The sequence below is a fragment of the Cricetulus griseus genome, chromosome 9, assembly GCF_003668045.3.
Source record: "Cricetulus griseus strain 17A/GY chromosome 9, alternate assembly CriGri-PICRH-1.0, whole genome shotgun sequence".
Classification (NCBI taxonomy): Eukaryota; Metazoa; Chordata; class Mammalia; order Rodentia; family Cricetidae; genus Cricetulus; species Cricetulus griseus.
Window position 1 is genome coordinate 17,123,722 of NC_048602.1, and position 24,999 is coordinate 17,148,720.

The 24,999-nt window shown below is 39.9% G+C and overlaps 2 pseudogenes; one reads left to right on the forward strand and one right to left on the reverse strand.

Moving 5' to 3' along the window:
• The window catches only part of LOC113838967, a 321,491-nt pseudogene that overhangs the window by 210,453 nt on the left and 86,039 nt on the right, over window positions 1-24,999 (reverse strand).
• Window positions 8,191-10,380, forward strand: LOC103158806 (annotated as a pseudogene).

A 24,999-nucleotide genomic window follows, 5' to 3' on the forward strand; every position in this document is an offset into this window, starting at 1 on the left:
GAGGATGCGGGGAAGAAGGAACACTCCTCTATTGCTGTTGGGAGTGTGAACTTGTAACACCATTCTGAAAATCAGTATGGCGGTTGCTCAGAAAAATGGGAATCAGTCTACCTCAAGATCCTGCCATTCCTCTCTTGGGTATATACCCAAATAGTGCATGTTCATACAACAAGAACATATGTTCAATCATATTCATAGCAGCATTGTTTGTAATAGCCAGAACCTGGAAGCAACCTAGATGCCCACAACTGAAAAATGGAAAGAGAAAATGTGGTACATTTATACAATGGAGTACTGCTCAGCAGAAAAAAGCAATGGAATCTTGAAATTCGCAGGCAAATGGATGGAACTAGAAGAAACCATCCTGAGTGAGGTAAACCAGTCACAAAAAGACAAAGACGGTATGTACTCACTCATATATGAATTTTAGACATAGAGAAAAGGCTTACCAGCCTATAATTCTCTTCACCAAAGAAACTAGGAAACATGAAGGACTCTAAGGGATAAATGCTCTCCAGGAATGGAAGTGTCATGAACTCCTGAGCTAATTGGTAGCATGAGTGTAGGGGAGAAGGTGCTGCCACAATAAGAGCAAGAGAAGAGGAAATGGAGGGGCAGAAACATTGAGTTGGGGGAAGAATAGAGGAGAGAGAGCAGGATGAGAGATACCATATCAGAAGGAGCCACTATAAGTCCGAGAAGAGATCTGGAACTAGGGAGATCTCCAGAGACCTACAAGGATGACACGATCCGACAATCCAGGCAATGGAAGAGAGGATAACCTAAAAGCCCTTCCCCTAAAATGAGATTGATGACTACTCTTTATGCCATCCTAGAGCCCTCATCCAGAGGCTGATGGAAGCAGAGACAGACATCCACAGAAACACACTGAGCTGAAATCTGGAACATAGTTGAAGAGAGGGAGGAATGAAAATTGAAGGTGGTCTGTACCAGGTTGGAGAAACCCACAGAAACAGTTGGCGTGAACAAGGGAAAGCATATCGACCCTAGAGCTATCTGGGAGGCTAGTACAAGACTGATCCAGCCCTCTGAACATGGATGTCAATAAGGAGGCCTCTGTACTCCAGGGAGCCTCTGGTGGTGGATTAGTAGTTTTCCCTGGTGTAAGAAGGGACTTTGAGAGCCCATCCCACGTGAAGGGTTACACTCTGGCTCTGGACACATGGGGAAGGGCCCAGAACCAGAACAGGAAGATTTGGTGGACTTTGCAGAGCCCCTGTTGAGGGCCCTACCCTGCCTGGGGAGTGGTGGGTGGATGGGGTGGGGTGTGGGTTGGAGGTGGGGGAGAAGGGATGGGGGTGAGGGGAGGGAGAGGGAGAGGGAGAAGGGACTTACATGTGAATCAAGCCTGTTCCCTAACTTGAATTAATATATATATATATATATATATATATATATATATATATATATTGAAGAGGTGAAGACTTTCCATGGTGATACTAGCAACCAGATAAGGGTCATCCATTTCCTGCTGTCCTGCATGTATTCAAGGTTTCAACTTTGTTTTCCCCACACCTTGGAACAGCTCTGATATAGGTGGGGTGGTGGATTCTGTGAGAAGGTAGGATCCTTTCAAACTTTTTATTTGATTTTTCGAGACAGGTTTTCTCTGTGGCTTTGGAGACTATCCAGGAACTAGCTCTTATAGACCAGGCTGGTCTTGAACTCAGAGATCCACCTGCCTCTGACTGCAGAGTGCTGGGGTTAAAGGAGAGTAAATTCTAAAATTTTCTATACTTGCTTTTTGCTTTACTTCAGCTCTCCTGTCTATAACATGTAGCTAAGTATAATCCTAAGTACTAATGTACAATCCTCTGACTAATCATTCTCAGTCTCATCTCTATAACTATAAACATTATTACTCTCAAGGTTAACTCGCATCTCTATCATCTGGCTAATATTCCTGGTCATTTACCATTTATTATCAACCCAATTTAAATGAAAACACATAGTTATAAACAATATTTGGGACTGTGGGCGTTGTTCTCTCCAAACTGCTTCCTGTTGATTTGGATGCTAAAATACCATAGGGATCCTAAGAAAACCCAGAAATCCTGATCTCAGTGGTCTGTGACTGCATCAGCCCAGGTGTTTTCAATGCTGGACCACCTGGCCATTGCTTCAGGGGGTCTTGCTTCATCAAACCATGTTAGTCTGGAAGGAACCCACAGCTTTTCATTTTCTGTGGATATACAAGCAAAAATCTCTTAAAGTAACCTTTTCCTTATATTTAAGTTTGGAAGTCAAAGCACTTTTAAAAATATGTAAGTTGGGTGAATTCAACAGCAATAGCAGCAGTCATGCCAAAGCCTTTTTCTTTTGCCATAAACTTGCAAGATGACCAGCCTGTTGAGAAACTGAAACTCAGAAACCCACTGCCTCCTTTCTTTCAGAGACTGTAGATGCTATGACTTCAAGGGTCAGGGACACTGGTTCAGGGGATCTCTAAAGAACTGGCTTGGGCAGGATCCCATGGACTCAAGTCTGGTATTTCTCTGCTGCATGCATCTCAAACTATGTTATATTTTCCTGCAAGAAAACACAAACACGCCCTCGACCCCAAATTAGGGTAGGATCATGTCTTCTCCATTGTCTAGTGTATTATGTGGAGAATGAAGACATCACATCCCCTTTTTTATGTTTTGAAGTTACATTATCACAGAGCTATGAGCCTGCTCCACATTTCCATGTCCCCAAGGATTACAAGAAACACCTGCCCTTCTTCAATTTTCCATTGAATACAAAATACTTGAAATTCCTTTACTAGAATATCCAGGTCCATTGTCTGTTCTTTATCACTTTGGAACTAAACAATGACTTATCATATGTTTAGAAACCTGAATACCTACTAACTGCCATGTGTACATATTTTAACTTCCCAAATTCTATAATATGAGTGACATTCATTTGACATAAATGATTAGGAATCAGGCTTTGTGGGTTCACTGGTAAATTACTTACAGATAAATATTGTGGGCACCCCTCATTGTTTGACAAGTTTGGTGATCAGTTTCACTAGTTAAACAAAATTGCTTTCTTTTGCTATTCTGATGATGAGTCATGAACTGTAGCGTTCTCTCTTCCTGAGATAAAGAAAGTAACTTTGTCAATCAATCTGTCGACTTGTTCTCTCCAGCGATGGGCCGGGAAGGTCTGAAGGAGTTCCCACTTCACCAGCAAACATGGGTATTTTCTTCTTTAGTTAACATCTAGGTAAATTGAATTACAATCTTACTTTAAGGTTTTAAATCGCCAGGAGATGCCCTTTGAAAAAGATGTGGCCATTGACTATTTCCCAACAACTTCTGAAAACCACTCAAAAATTACAAACTATCATTTCTACTCTCTCATTTTGGAGTCTTAATTTCTTTAGGCTATAACTTACGTTCTAAACAACTTTTGAAAATAACTTTAAGGTTGTGAGTAGTCTTTTCAAATCCAACCTGTAAAGCTCTCCTTAGCTGACAATGACTCATTTGCAACTTAGCCAAGATATCCTAATTTGCATCTATCTTGACTCCTACAAAGGTTGAGGTCTAACAGGTTAATGGTTAACAGCCATTAACTTTTATTCTCTAGATTTTTTTAACCATATTAATTTAGGAGGATATCTGTACCCTCTCCTCTGCTAAACTCTATGGAATCATCCATAAGTATTCCTTTCCATTTTTGTCCATGCTTTAGGATTCTGCAATTTTTTTACTGACCAGCTGTGAGGGTTCAAATCACTATATTTTCCTCTAAAGACCTTCCCTGACTGGATGCTCTTTTTACTATATTCAAAGAAATTCAGTTAGCTTTAAAACTAGATCTGAATCAATTCAAGTATCCTTAATCATATCCAAAGCAATTAAGCAGTTCCTTTTGCCACCATTCACACATTTACAATCACATTTCATATATCCATTGTGGTCAAACCACACACACAGAACATGCACATGTGTCTCTCCTCTCTCCTTTTGCATAGTTAGTTTGTTAAAATGAAAACTCCTTAATTGAAATCTTGTGTAACATAGCAGCAATAGAAAATCCTTGAATTATGAGCATCCAAAATTTGGACAAATGCAAATTTTTCTATGTTGCCTTTCTTTTACCACAAGGTCTTAAAATATTTTTGGTTAGCTGCATTGTTATTATTGTCTATACATTTGGGTGGATATTAGCCACAGTATCAGCTTTCGAGGCTGCAAGTTTCTTAGGCTTTCCCTTTGGTCTATAGCATGATTTCTGTCCTCCCGGTTTGGGCAGACCCACTGTAATTGACCTGTGGCTGACTTTCTGTCCTGAATTTTGGCCATAAGTCTGATTCTCCATTTCCACTTCTTGGGACTCTGTCTGCCCAGTGCCCTTCCTGACCACATCCAAAGCAACATCTAGAAGGCTCTGTGCATTTCTTCCTCCTTATTCCTTGTGTTCTCTCCAGGAATAACCTATTTTTATCGGAAGTTTCTACAAGACAGCCGCCATCATAATCTCTGGCCTTGGCCCAAACTGGCATGCTGGACTAGCATTCTCATAAGCTAGCTGTTTCACAATCATAGGTTCAACCCCTGTGTCTGACTTTGAGGATAATTTCCACATTGGTATAGAGACCAATTCTGAAATACCTCCCTATGCCCCTGCCTGCACTCTATAACAAATAATCTCCACCTGAAAAGCAGGCCTTGGTTATCTACTACTGAATACTAGGGGTAAAGCTTTTACAACAATATTCGCTATCAGCATCTGAGTGAAAACTGCTATTGATCTATAATGAACATAAGCCATCCTTAGTTCCTTGAGCTGCTTAAATGGTATCGACATCTGCATCTTGTTCCCCTCGCCCCACTCTGGGTATCTCCATGCTCCTCTATAGGAAATGTCTGAAATCCCTGGTCATCTCTATCTGCTGCTTGTCTAATATTAGCTTGCATTGGAGACATCTGACCTGCTGTGGCTGCCTGCCATGAATCCAATAGTATCTGGTTCTTAGGATGACCCATGCTTGTTGCTTTTACAGACAAATGAGCATTTCTGTGATCTCAGGAAATCTTGAAAATTTTTTATATCCTGTGAAAGTTATTCCACTAAATCTTTCAAGCCTCTTAGCTCCTGCTGAAAGTTACCACTGGGTTTTTGCCTCTCTATATTCCAAGTTTAAAATGAAGAGGTGAAGACTCTCCATCGTGATACTAGCAACCAGATAATGGGCAGATATTTCCTGCTGTCCTGCAAGTATTCAAGATTGCACTTTTGTTTCTCTAAGCCCTGGGAAGAGCTCTGATATAGGTGTGGTGGTGGATTCTGTGAAAAGGAAGGATCCTTTCAAACCTTTATTTTGATTTTTGAGACAGGTTTTTCTCTGTGGCTTTGAAGGCTGTCTTGGAACTAGCTCTTGTAGACCAGGCCTGTCTCAAACTCACAGAGATACACCTGCTTCTGACACCAGAGTGCTAGGATTAAAGGTGTGTGAACTCTAAAATATTCTGTACTTGCTTTTTGCTTAACTTCAGCTGTCTTGTCTATTAAAATGTACATAATAAATATATATTTCTCTGACTAATAATTATCTGTCTCATATCTCTATATACATTTTTACTCTCAAGATTATCTCACTTCTCTTTATCATCTGGCTAATATTCCTGGTCATTAACACTCATAACCAACCCTATTTAAATAAAAACACACATTTATAGGCAATATTAGGGAATGTGTGCATCATTCTCTCCAAACTGCTTCCTGCTGATTAGGGTTGCTGAAATACCATACGGATCCTAAGAAAACCCAGAAATCCTAACCTTAGTGGTCTGTGATTGCATCCTTCTATTTAAATTCAGATGTCAAAACGTTTTTAAATATATAAGTTGGATTAATTCAGCAGCATTTATAATCAAATATCTGTTAGCTGCTTTTGCTCTTTCCTTAGTAATTTACCAGTTTAAAGACAACACAATAGATACAGTATCTGGATTTTGTGTATTTTTTACTTTTCATTTTCTATTTTTTATTACTTTTCCTTTTCATAATAAACCAATAACTGCAGTTCTCTTTTTGATACAGCTCTTCTTTATTTCCAATCCAACCCCCTCAGCAGTTGAGGCTCCAATCCACCCTCATAAAACTTACTTGCTGGCACCAGTCTTTTGAAGGGCGATGTCTCAGGGTCCCCTTTCTTTCCTGTTCTCTGTGGAACCTCCACTGGTGGTACATGCACCACGACTAAGTCCGAGTATTAGGCAAAAGCCTGGAGATATAGTTAAAAGAAGAGACGTCCTGCAGATAGCCCTATGCATGTCTTTCCAACTTTATTCCTCTTCTTCAGAGCTCAGCCGCTTATATGGAGAGAGAGCCGTCTTATATACACTTAAAGCACAATGGAGAAACCCAGGTGTAACAGTTCCTGGAAGAAGATGGCCTTTTTTCCCAGGTGTAGTGGGGCATAGCCAGGGCTATAAGCCAGGACTAGAAAACAGGATGCACCTGTTGTTATTGGATGACAAGCAACTTGCAGAGACCCGTGGTGTCTGGGCCCAAATAGAAAATATTTTCTAAATTGGAGCCGTTACTCCCCACCCATGAAATCCTGCTCATATCTGTTCTGTGGTGGAGAACACTGCACAAAACCATACTGTGTGGGACAGTACCCTGGGGTCTCATCAGCAGTGTTTTTCTCCTTACCCCTCATTTTGTTCTCATCTGATTCTCGGTGTTCACATCTAAAGGTAGACCTGCAAACTCCTCCTCAAGTTTTGAAGGACTTTCTACCTATTATGTTGGGAATAGGGTTAGTTTCAAACTCCAAACATTCTTAAATCTCCAGATTGTTAAGAAGGCTATTACTATTTTAGCTCCCTCTTGCCCACATCAAGAAAACCCCCACAACCTAACTATCATACATACACTTCTTTGAGGCCTCAACTCACCAGGAAATCAGTAGATTTTTTTTCACCTTGATCAGATAACTCTGTGTTTGACCATAACACCAAGGATCAGTGATTAAATATCTTCTGGAAACCCCAAATTTCTACCTATTCTTTGTCACTTTCCTACCAAGTGATCTTCAATGCCAGTACATAAACCCAGTCTTTCTGGCCATTCAGAGTTCAGTCACATTCCTGAGAGTCCTTACTGATTCAACCAAAACTTTTTTCTTTGGTTTGTTGTTGCTGCAGAATATCTCCATTAACCTATGCTAAACTGGAATTCATTATGTTGACCAGGCAGTCCTTAATCTCAAAGTGATTACCATGCCATACTCTCATTGAGGGAATTGGATCTTAAAATGTTGTCCAGTGTTGTGGCCTCATAATTAAATGTCAATTCATAAATGGTTACATAATTCAGGACGATTTATTGATTCTATACACCATGATGGGTCAAATTTAGATGCGGGGGTGGAGAAAGATTGATCAGAATGGGAAAGCCAGCCTACATTATTTATTTAGTAGCTCCAAATCCTGCCTAGCCTACAGGACACACTGTCTTAAAAGGAAAAAATGCATCCATTAATAGCAGACGAAATAGCTCCATGAGACTCTTGGTGTTCAAAGGAGAAGAATAGTCATACACTGTTTTTTATCAAAGGGAACATAAGAGTCTGAACAGGGGCACAGACCTGCAATCCCAGATACTTGGATATTGTACTAAGAAAACTGTAATTTCAAGGATAGTCTGGGTAACAGACACCCCAAACACCTTAGAGATGTAGTTCATCACAGGATGGTGACAGGTGAGGTCTCCCCCAGAAAAGGAGTAGACTGGGAATAAGTGATAGGGATCAGCCGGATGGCAAAATCTGAACAGACCAGGATGAGAAAGACCTAGAAATTCTAGTGCCAACTGTGAAGCAGATACCCACAGCTATTTTTCCTTTAGTAAAACTCAGTTTGTTTCTGGCACACAGGATATGATTCTGAGGATGAATGTGTTGAATTTCTGTATATTGAGAGTGGCATAAAAGAAGCCATACCTGAACCAGCCATTAAGCAGACAGCAAACAACACTTTCAAGCACGCATTTGAGTAGAATGTCATTATATTGGGTGAAAATGGTCATTTTTTTTCCCCAGGGAGAGAACCTTTGAAAGATCAGAACTAACTATCTGAAGACTTAGAGACAGATCTCTTATCAAATCTGATCAAAACCAACTATCTGAAGACTTGCAGACAGATCTCTTATCAAATCTGGGAAAGCCAGATAATTCAGTAGATAGCCAGGTAATTGAAGAAGAACACTGGCTTGACCATCCATCATTCCAGGCTCTGAATCCACAGCCTTGGGAGAGAACAAACTAGGTTGTACCCCAAGAGCAGCATTCTGAAGCAAAAATGGACTCAATGTTCTTGTTCCATGATTAGGCAGAGCCTGCTTTTCCAAGGCCAGAACCACAGAGGAGGGGATTCCAGGCCCAGCTTCTCCTCAGCTGACCCATCCTCTGGAAACCTTGAAGATCAGCAGTTCCTAGTTGATGGAGACCCTGGGCCAGGTTTCCCCCTGCCAGCAGCTAAGTGGGACAAATTGGAAAAAGGTGGGGACAAGAAGCTGAGGAAGTAGATGAAGCACTCATTACACGGTTAGTGAAACAGAAGCAAGATTTCCAGATGTAGCAAACGGATATGTCAAACAGATAATTCATTTGAAGAATTCCTATGATTTGAATGTACTTTGTAATTTTCTTTTGGAAAACCCAGTTTACCCAACTAGAGAAGAATGAATTACTATCCAGTCCAGCAGCAGACTGCTTGCCAGCCATGATGATGTGAAGTTGCCTAAAGTAGACAGTTTTGACTATTCCAAACTGAGTCCACTTGACCAGCTATGTTTCATCCAAGCTGCTGACCTACTGATGACTGAATTCAAGATGCTCAGCAGCAAAGACATCACGTGGGCCTTACATGAGTTCAAAGGACACTATGCAATCACCCGAAAGGCCCTTTTTTGATACTATTGGAAAATGGCAGGAGCAATCACCTGACACCAGTTGAAAATGAAAAAAGAGGAAGAGGGATGAAATGAATCAGTATTCTTTCATCGACTTCAAATTTCAACAGGACAACATAAAAATAGAAAGGAGAATGTTTGTTTTGGCAAACAAGCATCGACTCTGCAGATCCTATGACCTGAAAGACTTCCTTTCAGCTGTACAGCAAGAGCAGGAATTCTATGAGCAGAAAATCAAAGGGATGGCAGAGCATGAAGACTCTTAGCTTGCCCTCCAGATGAAGGCAGAACAGTAGCAAAGGATGGAGAGCTGATTGAGTGTGGATGCTGCTTTGGGGAGTTTCCAGTTGAGGAGCTGATGCATGTTCTGATGCTCCCATGTTCTGGACAGAATGTCTCATCTGATATGCCCAAGAGGAAGTGTACAGCTCAGGAAAGTCAGGACTCAGCTGCATGGAGGGCTGCTGTACATGTTCCTTTCTAACGAGAGAAGTGAAGAAGGTGCTCCCTGAGACCATTCTCTGCAAATACTATGAACGGAAAGCTGAAGAAGAAGTCACTGCAGCCTGTGGTGATGAGCTTGTCAGGTGCCCCTCCTGTAACTTCCCTGCTCTGTTGGACAGGGTTGTAGCTGCCCTAATCCTTGGTGCCAGAAGGAGACCTATAGGAAATCAGGGACCCAGGAAAGAACATACTGGCCTCCTGTGAAGTGCTGGCCAAAAAGGATGACGCCAAGTACCGGACATCTATTGAAGAAAAAATGGCTTATGCTCGCATTAGAAAATGCCACCAGTGTGGGACCGGCCTCAGCAAACCCAAAGGCTGCAACCGCATGTCTTGCCGATGGGGTGCCCAGATGTGCTATGTCTGTCGAGTTTCTATCAACGGCTATGACCACTTCTGCCAGCATCCTCGCTTTCCAGGAGCCTCTTGCGAGGAATGTTCCAGGTGCTACCTATAGAGCGACCCCACTGAAGATGGGGCAAAGCTGATTGAAGAAATGCAAAGGGAGGCTGAAGAAGAACAGAGAAGAAAGAATGGAGAGAACAAGTTCAAATCTTAGGCTCCACTGGAGAAGCCAGCCCAGAAAGAACAGCATGTGGGAGGCCTGCCGTGGCCTGTCCCACAGAACCCGCACTCACAGTTGCCAACCATCCCATTGTGCACCCACCTTTCCCCCTGCCACCTGTGTGGCCTGGGTTCAACAACTTCTCCATAAACACAGGCCCTGTGCCAGCACCCTATGTACCACCCCTGCCCAAACAGCCTGTGAAGCATGACTTTGTCCGCATGCATGTGAACCTGGAGCACAACCGGCCCATGCACTTTGGCCCCAGCCATAGCTTTGCTTCTGACCCCCAAAGCGCTTGTCCAGCCCCATTGAGTCTGCTGGAGGACCTGTCTCACCTTAGATGGGTGGAGTCTTTATTTCACTCTTGAAATTGGCCCTGACCTACCTACTCTTTCCTTTGCAAGGCCCGCTGACTCTTCATGTCTGATACCCTTTGGGTGCTGACTGACTGTCACTTGACCTAACTTGGGCAGCTCCCTGGTTGTGCCATCTTCACAGACAGTACAATGGCCCAGACCATGAAGTGCAGGCCCTTTATTCCTTTGCTACCTTCCCTCCCCAGCAGAACATTGACAGCCAAATGGAAGTGGCCTAGTATCCCCAGGCCAGGCCTCTCTCCCCCTGTGGGCCACGGCTACTAAGGTTCAAGGGCCTCTGAGACTCATCTGTGGCACAATTTCTGTCCTGTTTATAAGGTAATTGCTCCTGTTTACATAGTTTTATTAGTATATTATCCAAGTAGCAGGGATTGCAGGTCTGTGCCCCTATTCTAACACTTGTATTCCTTTTGATAAAGAGTGTATGACTTTGATCACCTAGAGTCTCAGTGAGCACTTTTGTGTTATTACTGGATATATTTTTTTCTTTTAAGACAGTGTGTCCTGTGGACAACATTTTAAGATCCAATTCCCTCTAGAGTTTAGCACTATGGGGGCCAGGGCTATATTATCAGTTTCATTTGACACACAATCCTGTCACTTCATATTCACTTGGAAATAGTGATTAAACATTGTTGGGTTCATGCTAGCCACAGCTTTACTGCTTGAACTCAGGGGAGTATGGCGTGGTAATCTCTTTGAGATTAAGGACTGCCTGGTCAACATAATGAATTCCAGGTTAGCATAGGTTAATGGAGATATTCTGCACCAACAACAAACCAAAGAAAAAAGTTTTGATTGAATCAGTAAGGACTCTCAGGGATGTCACTGAACTCTGAGTGGCCACAAAAGCTGGGTTTGTGTACTGGCATTGAAGATCACTTGGTAGGAAAGATCCAAAGAGTAGGTAGAGATTTGGGGTTTCCAGAAGATATTTAAACACTGGTCCCTGGTGTTATGGTCAAACACAGAGGGATCTGAGCAAGGTGAAAAAACTTTCTGATTTCCTGATGACTTGAGGCCTCAAGGAAGTATATGTATGGTAGGTTGGTTGTGGGGGTTTACTTGATGTGGGCAAGAGGGAGCTAAAAGAGTAATAGGGTTGGTAACACTCTGGAGATTTAGGCATGTTTGGAGTTTGAAATTTACCCTATTCCCAGCGTGATAGGAAAAAGTCCTTCTAAAATTCAGGAAGTGTTTGCAGGTCTACCTGGTAGATGTGAACACTGAGAATCAGATGAAGACAAAGTGAGGGGCAATCACAAGAACAGTGTTGATGAGAACCCAGGGTACTGTTCCATGTACTATGATTTTGTGCAATATTCTTCACCACAGAACAGACCTGAGCATGATTTTGGGGGTTGGGGGGTGAAACCTCCAATTTAGAAAGTATTTTCTGTTTGGCCCCAGAACCCACATGTCTCTGGAAGTTGCTTTTCAGCCAATTACCACAGGTGCATCCTGTTTTCCAGTCCTTGCTTACAGCCCTGGCCTTGCCCCACTACACCTGGGAAAACATAAGCTCTTATTCCAGGAGCTGTTACACCTGGGTTTCTCCACTGTACTGTAAGTGTATATAAGGCTGCTTCCTCTCCATAAAAGCAGCTGAACTCTGAAGAGGATAAAAGATGAAAAGACACACATAGCACAATCTTCTGGGCATCTCTGTTGTAACTAAATCTCCAGGGTTTGCCCAAAACTCAGACTTAGTCGTGGTGCACATGCCACAAGTGGAGGTTCCACCAAGGACAGGAAAGAAAGGGGACCCCTTTGATAGGCTGGCACCAGCAAGTAAGGTTTATGAGGGTGGACTTTTTCCTTAACTCCTGAGAGAGTTAGATTGGAAATATATAAGCACTGTCTCCGAAAGAAAATTGCAGTTAGTAGAATTGTCTGAAGAGTAAAAATAATAGAAAAATAGAAGATTAAAAGATAAAACACACAGAAAATCTGGATACTGTATGCTATTGTGTTGTTTTTAAATTGTTCAGTTGCTGAGGAAAGAGCAAAAGCTGCTAACAGATATGTGATTATAAATGCTGCTGAATTAATCCAACTTATATATTTTAAAAAATGCTTTCACTTCTAAATTTAAATATAAGGAGAAGGTAACTTGGGAAAAGAAGTTTGCTTGTATTTCCACAGACATTGAAAAACTCTGGGTTCCATCCAGACTAACTTGGTTTGCTGAATCAAGACCCCTTGTAGCATTGGGCAGGTGATCCAGCATGGAAGACACCTGGGCTGATGCAGTAGCAGACCGCTAATGTCAGGATTTCTGTGTTTTCTTGGGATCCCTAAGTTATATCAGCATCCTCAATTAGCACGAAGGAGTTTGGAGAGAACGACACCCACATTCCCAAATATTCCTTATAAATGTGTGTTTTCATTTAATGGTTTAGGTTATAAATGGAAATGACCAGTAATATTAGTCAGATGATAAAGAGAAGTGAGTTAATCTTGAGAGTAAAAGTGTATATAGTTAGAGATAGGAAACAGAGAATTGTTACTCAGATGATTGTATATTTATTAGGTTACATTTTAATAACCAGGAGAGATGAAGTAAAGCAAAAAGCAAGTACAGAAAATTTTAGAGTTTAAAAGTTTGAAAGGATCCTTCCCTCTTGCTGAAGCCACCAGCACAGCTATATCAGAGCTGCCATGGGGCTTGGGGAAATGAAGTTGAGACCTTGAATACATGCAGGACAGCTGGAATTATCTGCCCCTGAACTGGTTAGCAAGTAACAGGGACCAGAGACCTACTGTGAAGTGGCTAGATGAAAAAGAATCTACAGGGCAGAGTGATTGGGATGAGTGTGAAGAGATTTTTGCTAAGTATCAGGATGGAGAGACTTTCCCTCCTACATTGTAACTGGGAATATAGAGAGGCAAAACCCAGTGGTAAATTTCAGCAGGAGCTCACAGGCGTCAAAGATTTAGTGGAAATGCCCTCACAGGAGATAAGAAATTTTGCAGGTTTCCTCAGATCAGAGAAATGTTCCTTTGTCTGTGAAAGCAATAAGCATGGGTCAGCCTAAGGTACAGACACCCTTGGATTACTGGCAGGCAGCCACAGCTGGTCAGCTCTCTCCAATGCAAGCTAATATTAGACAAGTAGTGGGTAGAAAGAGATGCTCAGGAATTTCAGACATTTCCTATATAAGAGCATAGAGATACTCAGAGAAACATACACAAGATGCAGACACTGAAACCATTTAAGCAGCTCAAATAACTAAGGATGGCTTATGTTCATTATCGATCAACAGCAGTTTTCACCCAGACGCTGATAGGGAATATGGCTGTAGAAGCCTTACCCCTAGGATTTTTGAAGCAGGTAGCCAAGGCCTGTCTATCAGGGGGAGATAAGTTGAAGATCTGGTTTCTGGGAGATGAGTTACCCAAGAAAGATTTCCCACCAAACATGTGAACCTAACCAAGGTTTTCAGGTCTTCATGACCTGAAGGGTAATGGTAACATACCCATGTTGTCTATTACCTCCACAAGTGGCCCCAGAGTGAGTCTGTCCAGAATACATACACAAATAAAATATGTAAATACAAACAGAGCAAAATTCTCTGTGTAGTCATGTTCATCCTGGAATTGCTCTGTGGTCCATGTTGCCTTTACACTCACAGAGATACACCTGCCCCTGATTCCCACCTCCTGGGACTAAACTTATGTACCACCTCAGCCTGGATGCCTGTTTTTTTTAACCTCAAAACATTTATTATATGCAATTCAGGATGTATACAGTGTATATACACTCCCCACATTAGGCTTGCATTCTCAGAAGCAACCTTATCCTACATATTAACAAAGGCAAAGTCTGGCCTTGTGGTGGTAGAAACAGCACATACAACAGACAAAACAGGGTCTTGTAGCAAAGGAGACTTTCATGGAATGCCTTTCTACCCTGAGTATGTCCAGCAGCTCAGGACATAGTTGTATAAATTTTTCTGTAAGTATTGTAAAGTAGTCATAGCATTGCAGAGGGGCAGGATACAGCTCCTGTGTCAGACTTCTCATCTTGTCTGTGTGATGAAGAAGGTTCTTTAGGACAAATAGAGAGATATCATTATGCTAGAAATTGATTTTGGTAAGCTGGGAGCATTGAGTCAGGGCAGGCAAGATGGCATTGAAATGAGAATCCATCAAGTTGCACTGCTCCAATTCCAGGGTTGCAGGGTACTTTTGATTCTCTCAAGCAGAACGGGCAAGAAGCTTAGTACCTGAATCAGATCTACACAACTCAGGATGCCTTTTTTTAAATGAATAGAATATAGTAAAATATGTCTTAAATATATTTAATTCTCTGTTTAATTTCACCTAGTATTGGGATTTATGCCAGGATTTCCCAAAAAGTTGGAAAAGAGGTCTGTCACAGTTTCACCAAGCACTGCTTTATTAATTTTGCAATAATTGGATCCTGTAGTTCATTTTAATCTTCTGTGAATGAAAGTCAGCAATATTTCCTGGGAGTTGACCCATTAAACTGAGTTCTGCCCTCACTGAAGTTTCAAGCACAAGTCAAAGGTCACCTGCACCTTCCATGTCACTGCAGAGGGAAGTGACTAAACACCTGGGACACAAGATGATGGATCCTAGGGGAGGACTGAAATAGTTCATTCTCTCACAAAAATCCATAACATGCTGTGTACTGATACCCATTCATTGAATGAGTCATCTACATGAATAGAAGACAGCATCAGTCCTGTACCTTGTTTACTGAGTACAGGGAATTTGGTGCAAATGAGGCTTGGTACATCCATTGACCTGGGGAGCAACCGGAGAGTCTAGATTGGCCATGAATTAGACCTGGGTGGTGGTAGCATCATGAAACAAATTGTCAAAGTCAGACAGTTGTAAGACTTGGCCAGCCCTACTCCACCAATAAGGGGTAACCAAACTATTAGGTGGTCAATCCTTTCATCATAGGATAAAGAAGTATGAGGCAATCAGATCTCTTTGGGGTTGAGGCCTAGAAAGCAATATACAGGACAACCAGGGCTATAAGGAGACACCCGGTGTCAAAAAAGAGCCTGGTATTGTGGCACACACCTTTAATCCCCCATTCCAGAGGGCAAGGAAAGCACATGCAAATCTTTGATTTTGAGCACAGGCTGATGTACAGTTTGTTCCAGAACAGTCAGGGCTATACAGAAAACCTGTATTTCAAAATAAGGGGGAAAAGAGGGATAACAGCATACAGAAGGAATAGGATGACCTTTGGCAGCCTGAGTTGAGGCCTTTTAATTGAGATGGTCACCAAGTAGTGAAGGCCACATTTAAACTGGGAAGGACACAGGAGAAACACTGTCCAGCAAACTTAGAGGCACATTTCTTGAGCTGATCACTGACCACTGAAAGACAAATTTGTTCGGTCCATGATTTCCATGTTATAAAAAGCTCCAAGAGGGTGGATCAAGTCTCTGTTAATTTTTCAGCCTCAACTGGAATCATCACTGAATACATCATCTCTATAAAGAAAGACATCCTGATCTGGGCCAGGGTTCCATAGGGTGCACCTGCTGACTGAGTGAGGCTACAGTGTGGCTGTCTGCTTTATGTTTGCGGATCCAAACAGTTCGGGTCCCAGGTGCATATAATTTTAAGGCCATGTCCTTGGAGTAGAGCTTCATCCCCAGTGGGGATCTGAGTTGGTGATAAGGTTGGTAGAGACAGTATTCTTGCACTTATAACCCAAGGACTGAGAGGGAAGTGAGCAACTGATGGCTTTCATTAAAAACATTCAGTCAAACAATTCAGAAACAGAAATGATCATACACTCTTTTTGTTATCAGAGGTTGTATAAGATACAGTCTAGGGGGTATAGACTTGTAACCCTGCTTCTTGGGAAGCTGAGGTAGGAGAATTGCAAGTTTGAGGGCAGGCTGTCTACAAAGTGACATTGAGGTCAACTAGGGATAAGTGGCTAAAACATTCCAAGCATAGCATTCCTTTAATCCCAGCACTCAGGTGACATTGACAGAGATATGTCTGAGCACCAGGTAAACTAGAGCTACCTACATGCTGTGTCCAGGATGCAATAGATACAAAGATAGAGGGAGAAAAGAAGAAAGAGGGAAAGATTGGAGACAGAATGTCTTTACTTAGCCATGACTATACTGGAACTCACTTTCTAAACCAACGTGGCCTCAAACTCACACTCCTCTTACCTCTGCGTCCCAAGCACTGCGATGAAAGGAATGGCATAATATTTTCCAATAGGGCATCTGTATTAAATACCAGGATGACCTGAAGAGTAGCTAGCTCAGGCACAAATTCTTGTATTAAAGTTATGAGCTACCACACCCAGCTTAAGATTTTTTTTAATCAGTGGATCATTTCCCTTTATTTTTGTTATTTTGTGTGTCTGCCTCATGTCTGTGGAGGCCAACAGCCAAGAAAAGGATTTGAGACTCCCTGGACTCAGATAAAGACATTTGTGGCATTCCTGATTAAAGTGTTAGAAATCAAATTACAAGCTTCAAGGTCAACAAGCACACTGTTGCAATATACACACAATCACCCAAAGTCAATAGACAAAAGTTTCTGTCTACCATGTTCCTGCTGCCATAATTATCTTTCTGGGCCTGAATGTCTGGAGATCACAAATTTACAGGACTTTAAATTGCTACATTACAATGTCATGGACATTGGATTGCTGGATACCAGTTTGAGCCTGGAAGCTGGTCAGCTCAAATCCCCAGCCTTCAATCTAATCCTTCACTCAAGATGAGAGTAAAATATAACAGGAGGTAATATAAAGCAAATTCAACCTCATAAAATATATATTGATGTAAATCATATTGGTATCAAATCAGAAGAAAAATCATGTGATAAGAACAAAACCATAGATAAGTGTTAATAAAGGAACAATGATTTTGGAAAGAATCAAGTTGTGTCCCAAATCAGCCTATCAAACATAGCAAGGTCCCAGAAGAACTTTCATGAAATATGACAAAAAATATTGCAAAATTTGTGTAGAAAAAATGTGCTAGAATAGGTAATGATTTGTTGGAAAGGTCTGACAAGGCTTTGGTCTGGTGATTGCAGCTAAAATTTGTTCATTTACAGTACAGTAACCACATAAGTTATAACAGAAACAAAGGGGGCTCTAAGAGTTATTTTATTAGAAAGGACCAGTAGGTTGAAAAAGAGACACACAAGTGCCTGCAAAAATACGTAGGCTTCCAAACTTGCTCATTGCATAGGATATGCATTCTAAATAGTAGCCACAGTTAAGAACAATTTAAAAAGCTGAGGAAGAAAAATGACCATGCTTTCCATGTATCCTGCCTTATAGATAAAGATTGTGTCTCAAAACAGCCACAAAAATTAATTTGGGGAAAATGATTTCAAATGCATTGAATATATTATGAGACAAAACTATAATGAGGGAGAGAGAGTCAACTGTGTGCTCCAAATACTTGAGGATCCACATAGCAAAACATGGCTTCCCTGAGGACAATCCTCCCCCAGCACAGGACTTCAGGGGGGAGCGAACAGCTTCAGTGGACTTCGACTATTCTAATGTGGTCAAACTTAATTACCTGGCACTAAGAGAGGGAGAAAACACACAATAATCTACTCCTGATTTTCAATGTTACTCTCTATCTGGGAACACTTGTTACTTAGAGCTGCATGCAAGGTTACTCATTGGTTGGTCATTCTGATATTCCAAGCCTGGGAATAACTGGTTTTTCATGATTCTGTCTTATTGTTTAGTGAAGAAATGACTTGTGGCCCCAAATATTATTACAGCTTGTTTAGAATTTCTCCTCCCGAAGGAGATGCCTCTCTAGTTAGAAGAGGGAGCAACAGAGAGAGAAAGCTATGGGTTGAGAGAGCTGTATACAAGATAGGACAGGAGATCCATGCAAGGAAATCAAGAGAAAGGGATGAGCATGCTGTAAGTGGAGATGTAGCTGATTGTCTAGGAAAATTTTGACAAAAGATAGAAATGTGAAAGATGTAAAGAGAAGTGCAAAAGCGTGAAGTGATTTCCCTAGGTGGGTAGAGAGATCTGACAGATGTGGCTGTATGGAAGAGAGTCATGTATGTAAGAGAGGTTTATGTGAGGAAAGAGATGTGCTGTGTGGTGAAAGCTGTAACTGGTTGGTGACTTGTAGCTGTGTGGAAACAAGAAAGGTTAAGATGCACAGAATAGAGGTGTGACTATGTAGAGAACTCATGGCTATGCCGGAGAAAGATGTATTATGTAATGGAAGATATGCAGTTATATTTTAAAATGTATCTATGTGGAGACAGAAGTTTTTCCAGAATAAGACTTTTCAGATGAAGTAAAAGAGAAACTTTTGATCAGAAAAGTTGTATTAACTTATTTTAACCTCAATTAGAAAATTATAGCCCTAGAAGCATTTGTGAATTTTTTTCTTTACCCTGGAGGTGTTCTTGGAGCATGCTCTCTTAGATCACTGCTCTGCAGCTAATTTTACTTTGTTACTCTATATGCCACATAACTACCTGATTGTACAGGGGAATAGGCATGCAATCTGATCTGCATTCAACTACTTTATCCCACTGAATCTCGTTGAACTTTATTTTTTTCATTTTGCGTTGCTTATCTAGTTTCTGAGTAACTCCTGGGACAGATGTTTCAAGTCTCATAAAATGATCTTTCGCTTCTGTATGTGTCACAACCTTCAAATTTTAAGGAAAATGTACTACAGGAAGGATATCTCCATAAATATGGAAGAAGCACTTCTGCAGGAAGGCATAAATGATTCATAAGTAATTCTCAATAATCTAATATCTCCAAATTGTGCAAGTATTTATGTGTCCTTAGTGTGCAACCAATATCAAAGCCAAAACTGACAGGGCAACCATCATGTGTCTCAGCTTTGTTGGTTCCTGTTAAGTAGCTCTGATGGTTTTATGACTTTTGCAATTCCAATCAGATATGGCTGAACCAGCACTGTGCAAGTAAATATAGGAAATATTATCCAGGTGGATATTTTAGAGTAATCATCTATCATGATCGTAATGTAGAATACAAATAAACTTTTCCTTAAGTACAAATCATGGGGCAGAATTAAATGATATGTAGGATTCTCTATTTTAGACATAGATTTTGTATTATAACCATGAAAATAATTCACTTTATTCATTAACATAAATTCCTGACAAGTGTTAAAAGAGATGAAAAATTGATAAATGCATTCACAAAGTATGAGATAAGACATTGAGGAAACAACAATTTCTTAGTTGTGTCATTTTTCCAGTTCTGAAAATTATTTCCAGCTCATTTTCTTGTGCACTGACTACTTTGTTAGTTACTGGCACATATTCTAAGAATAGTTAGAGTTTCCAATTGTTGTTCTTCATTTATGTCTAGAAAAATTTATTTGGAAGTCTTACTCTTGGATTATTTAGTACTTAATAATCAAGCGGTTTTCTTCCTTGATGAGAAATTATGAATAAAAATCAAATCAAACACTCTAATAACTTATTTTTTGAATAGGGACTGTTATGCTATTGCTTTTCTCTCCAGTAAGTTCCCAATGTAAGTTCCCAGTGGTGTAAGAATGAAGAAAATATATACAGATAAAAAGGGACCAAAAGAAAAGCTGGGGTCAGGTGATCCAATCTCTCTGAATGGAAACAACCACACCCCGAATCTCTGTGCCTGTAATACCTACTTTCAAATAGATTCAAAGAGTTATTACATATTGATTATATTTGCGTGGCAGGGTTACTATATAAAGCTGTGCAGGTAGGCATTCTTGGCTTATCTCAGTACTTCAGACTCTATCTTCTTCAACTGTTGAGGCATAAGTATCTGAAGAAAGGAAAATATCCTGGAGAAAATTTCCATAAACTATCAACATCCTCACACAAACACAAAGTGATTTGTAATGTTCATAGCTTCATTCAATGAGGGGAAGTAGTTTTCAGTTAGTTTGCATTTTTGCTGTGTCTCAGTGTCTGTTCTGGGACCTAACTCTGCCCATGAAAACAGCTGAACTTCACTCACACACCTATTCAGGTCTTCACATAAGCAAGACTTCTTTTTTTCCCCACACATCTACTTCTAATGATTCAAACTCTTATAGTTTTCTTATAGCCATTTGGTCTGCATTTTCAGGTCATGATTTCTGGAAATTTTTGTATTGCAATTGCTAATGCTTATTATCCTAGAATAGTATAAAATGTTTGTTCACCATTTCAAGTCAGCAGTAATTGAAGACATGTTATATAGTATTTATTGATAGTTGAGAAAATGGGAATAAACATTAGGTTTAAAAAAATCTATATTACATTCTTTAAAATCCAAACACTAGGTACACAATGATAGTTATATAAAAACTATAAGCAATAAAAGTTCATTATTCTGTTCCATAAAATATACAGAAAATCTGCAGTGATGTTGAATTGGATGGTTATCAGTAAATTTACCCTGTGACAAAAATTCACATTTTGAATTACTTGTGCCTTCAACTACTATCAAATTTATCCTATGTTATTTTAATACATGGTTTCATTTTAGTACAGACAGATATTTTGCTGCATATTAGATTAATTTCCAACAATATTTTTGTGAATAGACATTTTATTTCTTGGTATAATGCTTTAAAATGACAGTGATCCTAAGGTCTCATAATGCCTCTCATCAAAGTGTATAATGTTTCATCATATGCTAAAATTGTCCTTCCACTACTTACATTATAAAGAACCTTGTTTTGTATGATTTTTGGGAAAGTAATTCCTTTTTGAGTTGATGATCTCTTTCATGAATTTTCAGATGTGCTCTAAATTTTGAGCTTCTTAAAAAATTTAAAACAGTGTACATTTGTTAGGTTTCTTTCAATTGGTGATGATTGGTGGGTTTGACTGTCTGAGCACTCCATAAAACTTGCCACATTTTTAATATTGTGAGTGTACTTCTAGTATGAATTCTGTAATGATCATTAAGATTTAAGCAACCAAAAGAAGTTTTCCAAGTGCATCCCATTTATAAGCTTTCTCTAGTGTATGGATGTAGTGAGTTTTTGCAGAGATGAGTAATGCGAAAAGGACATAGCATGTAGCAGACTAGCTAAATATTAAGGATTCTGACTTCCCTGGTTGTGTAGTATTTTTAAACATGATAATCTAGGCACACAACTGACCACACTTTGTATATTTTAACATTTTTTTCATTAAGTATTCTTTGATGAAAAGTAAGTATTGAGCTCTTAGTAAAGAACTTGCCTCATGCATTTAATTGCAATTCTGCTATCCAGTATGTATATTTTGATGAATTTGAAATGTTGAGCTATGTTTCAAAGACTTGTCACATACATCTCACTTATACAGTTTCTCTACAGTGTGAAATCTTTGATGAACTTGAAGATGTGAGCTCCTTTTAAAGGACTTTCCACAATCTGAACATTGGTAAGGTTTCTCTCCAGTGTGTATTCTTTGATGATCTTGAAGATGTGAGCTCCTTTTAAAGGACTTTCCACAATCTGAACATTGGTAAGGTTTCTCTCCAGTGTGTATTCTTTGATGATCTTGAAGATGTGAGCTCCTTTTAAAGGACTTTCCACAATCTGAACATTGGTATGGTTTCTCTCCAGTGTGTATTCTTCGATGAACTTTAAGTGTTGAGCCATCAGTGAATGACTTTCCACAATCTGAACATTGGTAAGGTTTGTCTCCAGTGTGTATTCTTTGATGAGCTTGAAGATGTGTGCTCTGTTTAAAGGACTTTCCACAATCTGAACATTTGTAAGGTTTCTCTCCAGTGTGTATTCTTTGATGAACTTTAAGTGTTGAGCCATCAGTGAATGACTTTCCACAATCTGAACATTGGTAAGGTTTGTCTCCAGTGTGTATTCTTTGATGAACTTTAAGTGTTGAGCCATCAGTGAATGACTTGCCACAATCTGAACATTTGTAAGGTTTCTCTCCAGTGTGTATTCTTTGATGTACTTGAAGAATTGAGCCTTTCATAAAGCACTTGCCACATACATTACAATTGTAAGGTTTCTCTCCAGTATGTATTCTTTGATGAACTTGAATATGTGTGCTCTGTTTAAAGAACTTTCCACAAACTGACCATTTGTAAGGTTTTTCTTCAGTGGGTATTCTTTGATGAACTTTGAGGTTTGAGGATTTCTTAAAGGACTTGCCACATATTTTACATTTGTAATGTTTCTCTCCATTATGGATCTGATGAACTTGAAGTTTTGAACTCTGAGTGCAAGTGTTGTCACATGCTTCCAGCATTGAAGGCTTTTCTTCTCCACTATCTGCATTGGGGGATTAAGTGTTATTTTTTTTTATTAGTTCTAGTTAGGGAACAAGCTTATTTCAAGTCCCTTCTCCCTCTCCCTCCTCTCACCCCCAAACTTCCTCCCCCACCCCCAGCCCACCACCCACCCCATCCACCCACCACTCCCCAGGCAGGGAAGGGCCCTCAACGGGGGCTCTGCAAAGTCCACCAAGTCTTCCTATGCTGATCCTGGGCCCTTCCCCAGGGCCCAAACAAAGGGATAGTGAGAAGGAAGACATTGTCAAGAGACACCATGTAGCCCTCGGGAAGGCAAGACACAAGGGTATCACCTAGGTAAACCAAAGCCACAGATTAATATAAATAGATCCTAGTTGCCTGGGGTATAATATCACATGTCCATCCCACGTACTTAAACCCCAGATGCCTGGGGCAGCATTCCCACAAGCCAAAACAATCAAAAAATTATTAATACAAAGTATCCAGGAAAATCTGGGACACTGTAAAAAGACCAAACCTAAAAATAATAGTTATAGTAGAAGGGGAAGATGTCCATCTGAAGGTCACAGAAAACATATTCAACAAAATCATAGAAGAAAACTTTCCTAACCCAATGAATAAAATGCTCATGAAAGGAAAAGAAGATTACAGAAAACCAAATAAACTGGACCAAAAAACAGTACCCTTACAAATATTAATCAAAATAAAACTTACAAAATAAATACAGAATGTTAAAAGCTGCAATGGAAAAAGGCCAAGAAACATACAAACACAGCTCTATTACACTTATACCTGTCTTCTCATTGGAAAGTCTGAATGACAGAAGTCTAGATACATGTTCTACAGAGACTAGTAAAAAAAAATGGTTGTCAGCACAGACTATACCCTCAAAGCTCTCAGTTCCTTGAGAGGGAGAAAATCATATACTCCCTGACTTAACCATATTAAAAGACATCCCCAAATACAGTCCTACAGTAAGTACTAGAAGGGAATCTCCAATCTAAGCAAGTTAGCTACATCCACAGAAACATTCAAAATAGATAATACAACATTATGAAAATCCAAAAAAGTGAAACAAACACACACACACACACACACACACACACAAACACACACATACATACACACACACATAAACAGACACACACACACACACACAAACACACACATACACACACACACACACACAAACACACACATAAACAGACACACACACACACACACACAACAACACACACACACACACATACACACACACACACACACACACACACACACACACACACACAGACAATACCACCAATACCCACAAATCCAAAAATAATAGGAATCAACAATCAAAGTTTATCAATAATTTTTACTATCAATGGTCTAAGTTTGCCTATAAAAAGACACAGATTAACAAAATTTACAAGAACACAGAATCTATCCTTTTCCTACATATAAGAAATACAATATAATTTCAAAGATAGAAATTACCTCAGAGTAAAAGTTTGAGAAAAGATTTTTATAATCTATTGGACCTAAGAAAGAAGGTTATGTAGTGACCGTAATATGTAATAAATCAGACTTCAAACTAAAATTAGTAAAAAGAGATGAAGACAGTCATTTCATATTTATCACAGGAAAAATCCATAAGATGAAGTCTCAGTTCTGTATATCTATGCCCCCAAATCAAAGGTATACACATTAAAAAAAAGAAATATTACTAAACCTGAAGTAACACATTAAACCACACACACTAAGAGTGGAATATTTTACACCCCACCCTCACCACTGAACCAGACAACCAGACAAACCATAAGAGAGAAATAAAGGAATTAACAGAAGATATGAGTCACTTGGGTTTAACAGACATCTGTAAAACATTTCATCCAAAAAAAGATTATACCTTCTTCTTCGTACCCAATGGAACCTACTCTTAACCTGACCACATAGACAACAACAAAGCAAAACTCAAAAGATGAGGTAAAATTGGAATAACACCCTGTGTCTTATGAGATATCCATTGATTAAAGTTAGAATTCAACAAGAACACAAATTGAAAGAATGTCTACAAAATGATGGAAATTGAACAGTGTTCATTTGCATCACACTCTGACAAGGAAGAAATAAAGAAAATAATTAACAACTTCACTGAAACCAAATCCACAACTTACCCAAACTTATGGGAAACAAGGAAAACAGTAATAAGTGGAAAGTTCATAGCACTAAAGTGCTACATAGAAGAAATGGGGAACTCCCATTGGTGACTTAACAGCACACATGAAAACTCTGGAAGTAAAAGAATCAAACTCTTCCATGAGGATTAGACATCAGCAAATTAAATTGAAGGCTGAAATCCATAAAGTAGAAACAAAGAAAACAATATA